The 12,588-nt window shown below is 42.2% G+C and overlaps 1 long non-coding RNA gene across 2 annotated transcripts in view; it reads right to left on the minus strand.

The window, feature by feature from the left end:
• Window positions 1–448: 448 nt before the first annotated feature.
• Window positions 449–12,588, minus strand: part of LOC110350282 (uncharacterized) — a 53,196-nt gene continuing 41,056 nt past the window's right edge. For both annotated transcript variants that reach the window (XR_015453083.1, XR_015453082.1), the window contains one exon: window positions 449–12,345. This is a non-coding gene — a long non-coding RNA (uncharacterized LOC110350282). The remainder of the gene's footprint in view (window positions 12,346–12,588) is intronic.

Consider the following 12,588-nt stretch of genomic DNA (forward strand, 5'->3'; position numbering starts at 1 on the left):
ACAAGACTCTGTCTCAAAAAAACAAAACACAAAACAAAACTTCATAGAAATTTCCATGGAAGCTACATCTTGTTCGTTGCCATATTCTCAGGGCTTAGAATAGTGCCCAGCAAATAGCAGTTGTTCAATAAATGTTGGCAGAACACACCAATAAGAGGCTGTCAATTGTTTGACACTGGGTCACTTAGGCAGGACATAAGACCTGGCAATCTATTTTTTCTTCCATTAAGTTTATTGGTACGTTTTAGGTATACAATACAGTTATATTCATCATTGGGAACTTGTACTTTTACATGATGTATCTTGGTTCTTATTTTTTCCCCATTCCCCTGCCCTCCCTTCACCCCCTCCACCCCTCCCTATTCACAAAGACTTTGTTTACATTTTTTCATTTTCTCATATTAACTCCATTCCCCTTTTCTTTCCCCTACTCCTCCCACTTCTCCTTCCCCTTTTTACCTTTTCTTCCTATTTCATATTATCTAATATACGTTTGGATCTGTATTTACCCTTTCAGTTTCTCACACCAGAGAAACTATTCGGTATTTACACATGTATGTCCTATTTATTTCACTTAAGAGGATGGCCTAAATGTGCATCCATTTAGCTATAAATATCTCTAGTTTCTCATTCTTTATGGCTGAGTAGTACTCCATTTTATAAAAAAAAAAAAAAACACATCTTCTTTATCCAGGCTCTAGTTGATGGGCAATTGGGCTGCTTCCAAACTTTACCTATTACAAACTGTGCCGCTATAAATATGGGTGCACATGTATCACTGTGGTATGATTCTTTTAATTCTTTTGGGTAGATATACCCAGCAAAGGAATAGCTGGGTCAAATGGGACCTCTAATCCGAGTTTTTTGAGGTATTTCCATATTGATTTCCACAGTGGTTGCACCAGTCTACACTCCCACCAACAATGGAGCAGGGTTCCTTTCTCTCCACAGCCCCACCAGCATTTGTTATTGGTTGATTTCATGATAGCAGCCATTCTTTCCTGGGTGAGGTGGAATCTCATCATTGTTTTCATCTGCATCTCTTGAATGACCAGTGATGTTGAACATTTTTTCAAATATTTATTTGCTACATTAACTTCTTTTTCTAGGAAATGTCTTTTCATTTCAGATGCCCATTTTTGAATTGGGTCTTTATATTTGGGGGGCCTGATTTTTTTTAAGTTTTTATATATTCTAGATAGTAGACCTTTTGTCTGAGGAATGGCTGGTAAGACATTTTTCCCACAGTGTGGGTTGTCTCTTAGCTCTGTTGGTGGTTTCTTTTGCAGTGCAGAAGCTTTTTAATAAGATGAGATCCCAATTGTTGATTTTTTGTGCTAGTTCCCATGCTACTGAGAATTTGTTCATAGTCTTTTCCTATGCCAATTGAGAGTTCTTCCTAACTTATCTTCCAGCAAGTTTAGTGTTTCTGTTTTAATATTTAGATCTTTAAACTACTTCAATTTTAGTTTAGTGCATAGTGATAGATATGGGTCTAGTTTTAATCTGTGGCAGGTTGAAATCCAGTTTTTCCAATACCATTTATTAAATAGGCTGTCTTTCCTCCAATGAGGGTGGTTGGCTCCTTTGTCAAAGATGAGATGGCTGAGTATGTCTGAAGTTGTTTCTGCATCTACTAATCTATTCCACTGATCCTTGGGCCTGTTTCTTTGCCAGTACCATGCTGTTTTTATCACAGTAGCTTTGTAGTATAGCTTCAAGTTGGGGATTGTGATACCCCCTGCCATGTTTCTGTTGCCCAGAATTGCTTTTGCTATTCTAGGTGTCTTCTTGTTCCAAATGAATTTTTGGATTGTTTTCCCTAGTTCTGTGAAATATATTGTTGGAATTTCAATAAGCATTGCATTAAATCTATATAGAAGTTTTGGAAGTATGGCCATTTTCACTATATTGATTCTTCCTACCCAGGAGCAAGGGATGTCTTTCCATTTTCTTATATCCTCCTTGATCTCCTTTTTCAGGGTGCTGTAGTTTTCAATGTAGAGGTCTTTTGCTTCCTTTGTAAGATTGATTCCTAGATATTTCATTTTTTGGGATGCTATTGTAAAAGGAATTGTTTCCCTAATTTCTCTCTCAGTGAGTCTGCTATTTGTGTATAAGACGGCTATTGTTTTTTGAGTGTTGAGCTTATATCCAGCTACTCTACTGAATCTGTCAATTGAGTCTAGATGTCTTTTGGTAGAGTTTTTTGGGTCTTCTATGTAAAGTACCATATCATTAGCAAATAAGGACAGTTTAACTTCTTCCTTTCCTATCTTTATTCCTTTTATTTCTTTCTCTTTTCTAATTGCTGTGGCTAATGTTTCCAGAACTATATTGAACAGGAGTAGTGATAGCGGGCATCCTTGTCTTGTTCCTGATTTTAGCATGAAAGTTTTCAGTTTTTGACCATTTAGTATGATGTTGGCTGTTGGTTTTTCATAGATAGCCTTAATCAGGTTGAGATAAAGACCTCCTCTTCCAATTTTCTGTAGGGTTTTTATCATGAATGTGTGCTGGATTTTGTCGAATGCCTTTTCTGCATCAATTGAAATGATCATATGGTTTTTGTCCTTGACTCTGTTAATATAGTGTATTACATTTCTTGATTTATGAATATTGAACCATCCTTGCATCCCTGGGATAAATCTGACTTGGTCGGGGTGTATGATCTTCTTGATGACCCTCTGTATTCTGTTTGCCAGTGTCTTGTTGAGGATTTTTGCATCTATGTTCATTAGGGAGATTGGCCTGTAGTTCTCTTTTTAGGTTGGGTCTTTCCCTGGTTTTGGAATTAAAGTAACACTTGCTTCCAGGAATGAGTTTGGAAGCTTTGCTTCCCTTTCAATTTCCTTGATGAGTTTAAAGAGTAATGGCATTAGTTCCTCTTTAAATGTCTTGTAGAATTCAGCAGTGAAGCCATCAGGACCTGGGCTTTTCTTTGTTGGTAAACTTTTTATTACATTTTCAATTTCACTCATTGTAATTGGGGTGTTTAGAATTTCTATATCTTCTTTATTTAACTTTGGCAATTCATATGTACCTAGGAATCTGTCCATTTCTTCTGTGTTTTCCATTTTATTAGAGTACAGGTTCTCAAAGTAGGTATTGATGATCCTCTGGATTTCTGCTGGTTCTGTTGTGACTTCCCCTTTTTTGTTCTTAATTGCATGGATTTGAGCCTTTTCTTTCCTTTTTTTGACAAGGTTGGCTAAAGGTTTATCAAATTTATTTATTCTTTCAAAAAACCAACTCTTTGATTCATTAATTTTTTTGTATCTTTCTCTTAGTCTCCATTGCATTGATATCTGCTCTGATCTTTATAATTTCCTCTCTTGTGTGAGCTTTGTGTTTGTTATTCTCTTCTTTTTCTAGGAGTTTGAGGTTCTGTGTTAGGTTATTTATCTGAGTTCTCTCTGTTTTCCTAATATGGGCATTCACTGCTATGAATTTCTCACGTAGAACTGCTTTCATTGTGTCCCATAGATTCCTGTATGTTGTACTGGCATTATCATTTACTTGTAGAAACTGTCTAATTTCTTCTTTAATTTCCTCTGTGACCCATTGGTTGTTCAGGAAGGTGTTATTCAATTTCCGGGTGTTTGTGGGACTTTTGCAGTTCCTCATGTTATTGATCTCCAATTTTATTGCACTATGGTCTGATAATATACAGGGGGTAATTTCAGTTCTTTTACATTGACTTAGACATGTCCTGTGAGCTAGAATGTGGTCTATTTTGGAGAATGACCAGTGTGCAGCTGAAAAAAATGTGTATTCTGATTTTGTGGGGTGGAACACTCTGTAAATATCTATCAAGCCCATTTGTTCAATAGCTTGGTTCAGTTCTAGAATTTCATTGTTAATTTTTTTCTAGATGATCTGTCTATTTGTGATAGTGGGATATTGAGGTCCCCCACTACAATTGTATTAGTGCTTATTTGGTTTTTCATGTCCGTTAATATTTGTTTTGTGTAGTTGGGGGCATTCATATTTGGTGCATATATATTTAGGATTGTCATCTCTTCCTCTTGGATTGTTCCCTTCACAAGGATGTAGTGGCCATCTTTGTCTCTCAATTAGTTTTGGTTTGAAATCTACTTTGTCTGCAAATAAGATTGCTACCCCTGCTTTTTTCTGGGTTCCTGTTGCATGGAGAACTGTTTTCCATTCTTTTACTTTCGGTCTATGAATTTCCTTCTCAGTTAGGTGTGTTTCTTGTATAGAGCATATTGCTGGATTTTTGCTTCTTAATCCATTCTGTCAGTCTACTTCCTTTGATTGGTGAATTGAGGCCATTAACATTGATCATTATAATTGATAGATATTGACTCATCCTTGTCATGATGTTTTACTGTTGTTGGCTCTTATTTCTTTTTCCCCCTTTCCCTTTAGTTTCTTACCTTGCCTTGTGGCTTCCCTCTGTTGAGCCTCATGGAGTTGTGACCTTCGTTGCCTTTTTCTAGGATATTGCTTAGAATTGTTTGGAGTGCTCGTTTGGTGTTCATGAAATTTCTCAGGTGTTCTTTGTTGTGGAATTATCTAATTTCCCCATCGATTTTGAAAGATAATTTTGCAGGATACAGCAGTCTAGGTTGGAAGTTATTTTCTTTTAGGGCTTGAATACTTCACTCCAGGCTCTCCTTGATTTGAGGGTTTGTGTTGAGAAGTCTGCCGTGATTCTGATGGGCTTTCCTTTATAGGTGATTTGTTTCTTTTCTCTAACTGCCTGTAGGATTTTGTTCTTCTGTTGGGTTTCTGGGATCTTGACTATTATATGTCTAGGTGTAGATTTTTTTTTATCATGGCTGGGTGGAGTTCTATATGCCTCACTTATCTGTATGTCCAATTCTCCACCTCTGTCTGGGAAGTTTTCTACTATTACTTCTGTGAACAGTTTTTTCATGTCAATTGTACTTTCTCCTGTTTTTTCATGGACTCCTATCAGTCTTATGTTATTCTTCTTTGCATCATCTAGCAGCTGCTGAATTGATTTCTCATGGTCCCTTATTATTTTTAAGAAATCTCAGAAGAAAAAAAAAAAGAAATCTCTGTTTTCATGGTCCTTCACCACAATCCTGTCTTCTATATCTGATATTCTATCTTCAGATTCCCTTTATCTGCTCTACATGCTTTCACTGGAGTTTGTTTTTTTTTCCCCACTGGAGTTTTTAATCTCCTGAATATCTGTTTGAATCTGTTTCATGGATTCCATTTCTTTCTTATTTTGGGTGATCATGGTTTCCATTTCTTTCTTATGCTGGGCATTCATGGCTTCCAGCATGTTTCTGAGCTCATCTATTTTTTTTTATCAGTTTCTGTTCTAGAGCCTCTAATCATGTCTCTCACTCTGCTCACCATCTCTGCAGTTATCTGGGAGATTATTTCCACTTTGAATTTTTCTAGAATCTCATTCATCTGTTTTGTTACTTCCTGTGCTATCAGTTCAGGGTGTCCAGGTGATTGATTATCAGACTTTTCCGCCTCATTTCCCCCAGAATTTGCCTTTTGTGGGGTGGAAATCTGGGTTTTTGACTTGCTTAAATGTCTGCTCATTTTTGTTTTTGGTACTGTCCTTGCTTAGGTGTCTTCTCATTTCTATTTTTGTTGTTGGTACTGCTTTTGGTTCAGTTCCTGGGTTGATACTTCAATATTCCTTATTGTAAGTATCTTTGTTGCTGGTATTTAGAACCTTTATGGAATGATTGTTTCTCAGAAGTGTCTTACAGATATAGCTGGTCTTTAGGTTTTGAGTCTCTAATGACTCTGAGGGTGTCTCATTGTCATTATACCAGGAAGGACAACTGTTTAGATCAATCACAACACCTTAGCCCAAGTGATACAATCAGCAACACCATAGCATCAAATACATCTTAGAGAATGACAATTTGTGGTAGTTATTAATCTATCACCTTTAAAAATGAAGGGCCTCCTTTAGGGTGTGTCTCTGATGCCATGATAGACAATGTGGGCAGCAGTGTGAAATTATAAGTCAGTGAGTTTCAGTATGCTCGTCCCAGACCCATGAGATTCAGGCAGATTCCAGGTTCCGATGGGAGCTGATGATAAGTTGAGCTCCCTGTCCCTCCAACTTACCAATCACAGTGGTCTGGTGTACCTTTACTGCAGAGGTTCCCTTCACTTTTCCAGTGGGTTTGTTTTCATGAGGGAGCCTGAGGCAGGCCCTCTCTCTGTTGTTCACTTCTGCCACTCAGGACAATGGCTTTTATGTTCCCCTGTGCCTCTGCAGTGTGTAACCAAGTAGCTGCACAGCCAAAAGGCCAGAGGCTGGGGGGCAGGGGCTGATGTTGGAGGCACCTGCGCGGCCAAGCCGTCTGCTGGTGGGCATGCCCGGGGTCGGGGGGTTCCTCCTCACCCCGTCCTGGTGGCAAGCTGGTGGAGCAAGCCAAAGGAAGCAGGTCCCGAAGACCTGGAAATCTTAAGACCATAGGACCGATAGGGGTGGCTACAGTCAGAAGTTGCAACACAATATAAGTTAATATAATTAAGAACACATGTAAGCCTGGGATTTAGCTTAGTGGTGCCATGCCTGCCTGGCAAGTGCAAGGTTCTGAGTTTGATTCCTGGTATCAGAAAAAAAAAAAGAACACATGTATCCCTTGTTTCCAATCATGATAACTAGAGCCCACTTAGCTGGCATGGAGACAGAATAGGAGGGTGGTTCTTAGAGTTGAGCGAACATCAGAACCACATGGAGGGAGAGGACTGGGTACTTGTTGGCTAAGCAAAGGTCTACTACTTTCTTGTCAGGCAGAGTAGTTGCCTGCTGAGATTCAGTAGACTGCACTGATCTGCTTGGCAGGTGTCCAACCAGCTGGAGATTAGTCATGTTTGCAGATGGGGTATTGTGTGCCTAGCCCTAAACCAAAACCCTGCGCTCCCCCCGCTAAATGGAGTAGGAGTTGAGAGGACCCCTGTGATTACACTGGCCCACCTGGATAATCCAGAATAATATTCCTATTTTAAAATGAAGAAATACAGTTGGCCAATAAATACATGAAGAAATGTTCAACATCACTGGCCATTCAAGAAATGCAAATTAAAACAACATTAAGATTTCATCTCCAGAAAGAATGCCTATCATCAACAAATCAACCAATAACAAACGCTGGCAAGGGTGTGGGGAGAAAGAAGCACTTCATTGTCGGTAGGAGTATAAACTGATACGACCACTAAAGAAATCAGTGCGGTGATTGCTCAAAAAACTAAAAGTAGAAATTTTTCTATTTGACCCAGCTCTGCCCCTTTTACATATCTTCCCAAAAGAGTTAAAAATATCATACTACAGTGATGTATGTGTACCCATGTTTATAACAGCACAATTCATAATAGCTAAATCTTGGAAACAGCCTATATACCCATCAGCAGATGAACAGATAAAGAAAATGTGGTATTACTAGAACTCCATTCTGCTGTAAAGAAAGATAAACTTGAGGCATTTGTAAGAAATGGATGCACCTTGAGATAATGTCAAGTGAGGTAAATCGGACACACAAGCTTAAACATCATATGGTTTCCCTTATATGAAAAAGTTAATATATAAATAAAGTATGAAATATAAGACAGATAATAGGAATAAAGAGAGAGAGAACAAAAGTAGTTGTATTTTAAGTACATATGTTTCTGCTATTCGTTTCTAGTTTCACTCCAATATGGAGTGACAGGTCATTCTGCAAGATTCTCATTTCTTTGGCTATGTTAAGGTGTAGCCATGTTCAATCTCCAGAAGCCTCAGTTGATTGGCAGAAAATGTAGGTAGAAGTTTGGAAATGAGAAAGTTGTTCCTTCCTCTTGCAGACTCACTTGAGAATTAAACAAGATTAAAGGCACAGTGGCTGGCATGAAGCAAGAGTTCAACTTGATCACAAACATCACTCACCACTCTCCAGGGGACTGAAGTCCAGCAGGAGATGCACTTCCTGGTAGGAGCAGGAACCACCTGTTTTCCTCAGAGGCCTTTTCTTATCCCTCACTGTCTGTTCCCACCATACCCCATTTATTTAGCAAATGGTCCTGGAAGCCCACTGTCTACTTCACCCTACTGTCTGAGGGCTTCCAAAGCAGTCCTGAATAGATACTAATGTGCAATTTGGGATTTGAGGCCAGTGCCCCCTCCCACAGGGAGATAGCCAGGTGCCTATAAGGGAATACAAAAGCCCAAGAGGGGCATAGCTATAGTCCAGGTGTGTATCAGGGCAGTGGTCAACAAGACTCCAGCGCAGGTGCACCTCTTCATCCCAGTGTAAATAACTTATGTAAACATTTGCCCCACATAAGGTCTGGTACTGGCAGACAGTCACTATTGTGTGTAGCAGCTGAGAGCTGCAAGAGTGGCTAGACAGATAGGGCAGCTGGGTGACTGGGCAGATACAGTGGCACATGAGAATAATGATTTCCAACCCAGTCCACAGCTCTACATCTCTTCTTTGGGCTGCCCAAATCTCAAGTGAACCTCCCTGGTCTGAACTGGTGGCAAGACAATTGGTGTATTATGGTGGGATTCCCCACAGCCTGGGCCAAGGAGGAAGCCTCCTTAAGAGGAGGCACTCACAGCGAAGAGTTAAGAGACCAGCCCATAGCAGAACATTGAAAGAAGAGATACATGCTGCTTGTAATTTGTGTTCAGAAAGAGCACATGTTGCCAAGATGACAGAGCTTACTGACATAGACAGTGGAGTCCACACTGGAGCTGCAAACAGAATCTAAGTCTGAGTCTAAGTCAGAACTAGAAATAGATACAGGGCCCAGTCTGGGGCCACTACAAGGGAAGCAATCTATCAGGCCAGAGACCACATGTAGATAGATTGATTTATAATAGTACAGACGATCTGGAGAGACTCCATCCAGAGACTGTGAGTACACAGAACTGACAGACATCATACAGGGCCAAACATGGGACAGGCACTGCCTGACAGCAGCAGCAGAGGCAGTTGGGAGGAGCTCAGTCGAGGCTACTGGAGCAGCTGGAATTGGCATTTCCCCTAAAGCTGGGAGCAAGCCCAAGGGCAGGCAGAGGAAGCAACTCCAGTGCAGTCTCCGGAGTGATGCTGGCAACACTTCAATATACTAAGAGGCACAGAAAGGATCAAGGAACTCAGGCCTTATGGATATAACTATGCTTCAATCAGCAGTTCCAAAAGGGGAAGACTCCCCAGGCTTGGACTATAAACTTGCAAGACTATGTGATCCTTACAGATGATACCTTGTGGGGGTTTAATTTTGATTAGAGGCAGAGCCTCCTGGTTAGAGGAGACACTGAAAGACTGGAGGCCTCATGTTGAACTTTCCATTTATTGGGCCCTCACAAATGTACATTGTGTGCTCATGTTAATGGACATGGAGACAAACTGTAGCCAGATTTATGGCAATTCTGCTAAATTCTTGGGGAAGGCGGCCTGCATAATGGCTATGGAGGACATACCATTAAAGTGAGACCAGTGACCGTGACCTTGGGTACAGACCCTTTGCCTCCTCAAGCCTATACTGTGCACATCTCCCTGGTACCCGAGCACATCCTGGGGTGGACTTCCTCCAGGGGTTCAGATTGCAAACAATGATGTTCTCTACAGACATAGCTTCTGAGGGTCAAGAACAGTTTGCTTCCACATGGGACAAAAGGCAATGGACATTTACTGTGTTGCTGCAGGGTTACTTACACAGCCCTACCATTTGCTGTGGGCTGGTGGCAAAGGACTTGGCTGCATAGTGAGATTTGTGAGATGTTCAGGCATTATACTGATGTTAATTATGTTAACCTCTGATTCTTTTGAGATCTAAAACACGCTGCTAGTGGTCTCCAACAGTACCTAGCAGTACATGGATGGGCTGTCAGTAAGGTCAAGGTCCAAGAACCTGGGTGTTAAATTTTGGGGAGTTGTTGGGTCAGGTAAGGCAGAGGCTGTTACTGATAAGATACAGACATATCCTCATCCTACCACAGTGAAACAATTACAGACTTTTCTAGGGCTCCTGGGATATTGGAGGGCTTTTATTCCCCATTTAACCCAGATCTTAAAATCTCTGTAAAAACTAAGTTAGAAGGGCACTGCCTGGAATTGAGCAAAAGATGCTGAGGAAGTATTTGGTGAAGCAAAGTGGGCTGTGCAGCAGGCACAAGCCCAGGTGTCCATATGAACTGAATGTTCATGTAACCCCTGAGGGCTTCAGCTGGGGATTGTGGCAGCACGCAAATGCTACACATGCCTTTGAGATTTTGATCACAATTATAGAAGAGGGTGGAGGCCAGGCATGGTGGCACACACCTGTAACCCCAGCACTCAGGAGGCTGAGGCAGGAGAATTGTCATGAGTTTGAGGCCTCACTTTACATAGTGAGTTGAAGGCCAGCTTGAACTACATAGCAAGACCCTGTCTCAAAAAAAAAAGGCAGGGGGTAGAAGTCCACTATTCCCTCACAGAAACAGTTAACAGCTGTATACTCAGCCTTGCAGGCTTTGAGTCGATCACCAAGGAGGTCCCCATGAAGGTGCTAACCACCTATCCAGCAGTCAAGTAGCTGCACTCATAGGAATCTGTCTCCAAGACGGGGGTCGCTTAAGTCAAACAGAGAGCATATTTAGAGTAACAGAGTTCTCCACAAGTCCCCTTTCTGTGGGTATTATTCACAGTAGGTATTAAGCCCAGTAGAATACCACCAGTACCAGTACCAGCAAGTGCCTGGCATACAGGTGGGATACCTGAGCTGTGGGATCCTGTCGATCACAGGATAGACAGCTGTTGTGCAGCTGGAAACACACACCGTTGAGTATAATACTGGTACTAGGCAGAGCAGTCAATGTGCTGAGCTGAGAGCCATGTGGGTGATGATCACCCAAGAGGAGGGCCCCTTTACCATATACACTGACAAATGAGCAGTTTCTAGAGGCCTGATATTATAGCTATCTATGTGCAAGGCCCCAGATTGGCTGGTTAGCCATCAGCCCATAAGGCAAGACCTATGAGAAATAAGCCACACAAAAGAGAGTGAACAGGTAAAATGGACATGGTCATGGCAAATAAAGGCACTGCACTGTCACAAGTTAGCCCTCTTAGCCTCTTTGGGGGAGGGGGTATGGTGTGAACTTGGTGTGATACCATGGGTCTTAGATGCCCAGCCCCCCAAAGTTACTGTATGCATGGGCATACTGGACAGAGGACTCTTGCGGAACACTAGTGTGCTCTCACTGTGGCCTATGAAAGTTCTCCTTGTATTGCTATTGTGACAGGTGAGTACAAAGGTCAGCCCTGTGGGCCTCCATATCCATTAAGCCGTCACACCCTAGAGCCTGAAGGGAGTGGAGTACTAGGGGAAAACGAAAGCACAAGAGGGCCATGACTGTGGGTCAACAAGACTCCAGTGCAGCACATTTCCCCATCCCAGTGTAAATAGCTTATGTAACCACTCTCCCCATAGAAGGTCTGGTACTGGCCAGCAGCCACTATTGTGTGTAGTGGCTAACAGCGGCAAGAGTGGTTGGACAGGTAGGGCAGCTGGGCAAATAAATACAGCACCACCTGAGAATAAAGACGTCAAATCCAGTCTATAGCTCTGGGTCTCTTCTTTGGGCTGCCCACATCTCAAGCAAACCTCCAGGGTCTGAACTGATGACAAGACAGTGACACCCACTCCTGGATGACCACCTCACATGGAGTTCCCTAAGAGGATTTGGTGGCAGGCTGGGCTCTGCATGTGGAGCCTGTATAACCCCTACATAGTTGCCTCCTTTCAGGGCCTAAGAGCTTCCTCCTTTTGGGGCAGTTCTGGCATCAGGGGTAATTAACTAATTATGCAACTGTTCTTCATTATCCAATGAGAGCAAGTTGTCCAGCCACAGCTGGATGAAACCAATACAGGGGGTATAAAAGATCAAAAACATTGAAGACCAAGGCAAACTTCATGGAGTCACTTTTTCCCATTCACCCCCAGTCCCTCAACAAAGAGGAAGACAGGCCTAGAGGTTCCTCCCCATTAAGTATTTCTCAGGGCACCTTGCATCCACACCTGGGCAGGGCTAAGGCCAAGAATTCCCCTGGGGTGAACATAAGGTGACATGGAGCCACCTGTGCCTCCAACCTGCCTTTTCTGGCCCTTTCTCCTTCCTGGGAACTCCTTGGTGCCTCCACATCCATCAGCTGTCATCCAGACATTGGATACACCCTCCTTTCCCACAGGGACTTGCTCACAGGAGACCAACTAGAGTCAGTCCTTCATATCTTTGTGTGACTTCAGTTCTGTGTCACCTCTCCTTCCATGATGCTTGCAGTAGGACATCAAAGCCTCACAGCCACAGTTTCTTCTGGGATGAGCAACTCCAGGCATGGCAAAGCTCTGGAGGAGAGAGAGATGGTGGAGGGTGCAGAGGAATTCTGGGATCTGAAATACACTGAGTGAATCTTGCCATCTCCCACTCCATCACTCTGACCACACTGAAAACATTCACATGCCTCAGAGTTATGTCCTTGGTCAAGGTCACTTGTCTTTCTACCATTCTCTCCTGGTCCTCTCTGTGGCAAACAGAGGAGAGCTTCTATTGCTCCCTGTCCTAGACTCTCTCTCATCCTTACCTCTCCA

Source organism: Heterocephalus glaber, unplaced genomic scaffold (genome assembly GCF_053883595.1).
Source record: "Heterocephalus glaber isolate CG9 unplaced genomic scaffold, H.glaber_assembly_v1.0 deba00001457, whole genome shotgun sequence".
Lineage (NCBI taxonomy): Eukaryota > Metazoa > Chordata > Mammalia > Rodentia > Bathyergidae > Heterocephalus > Heterocephalus glaber.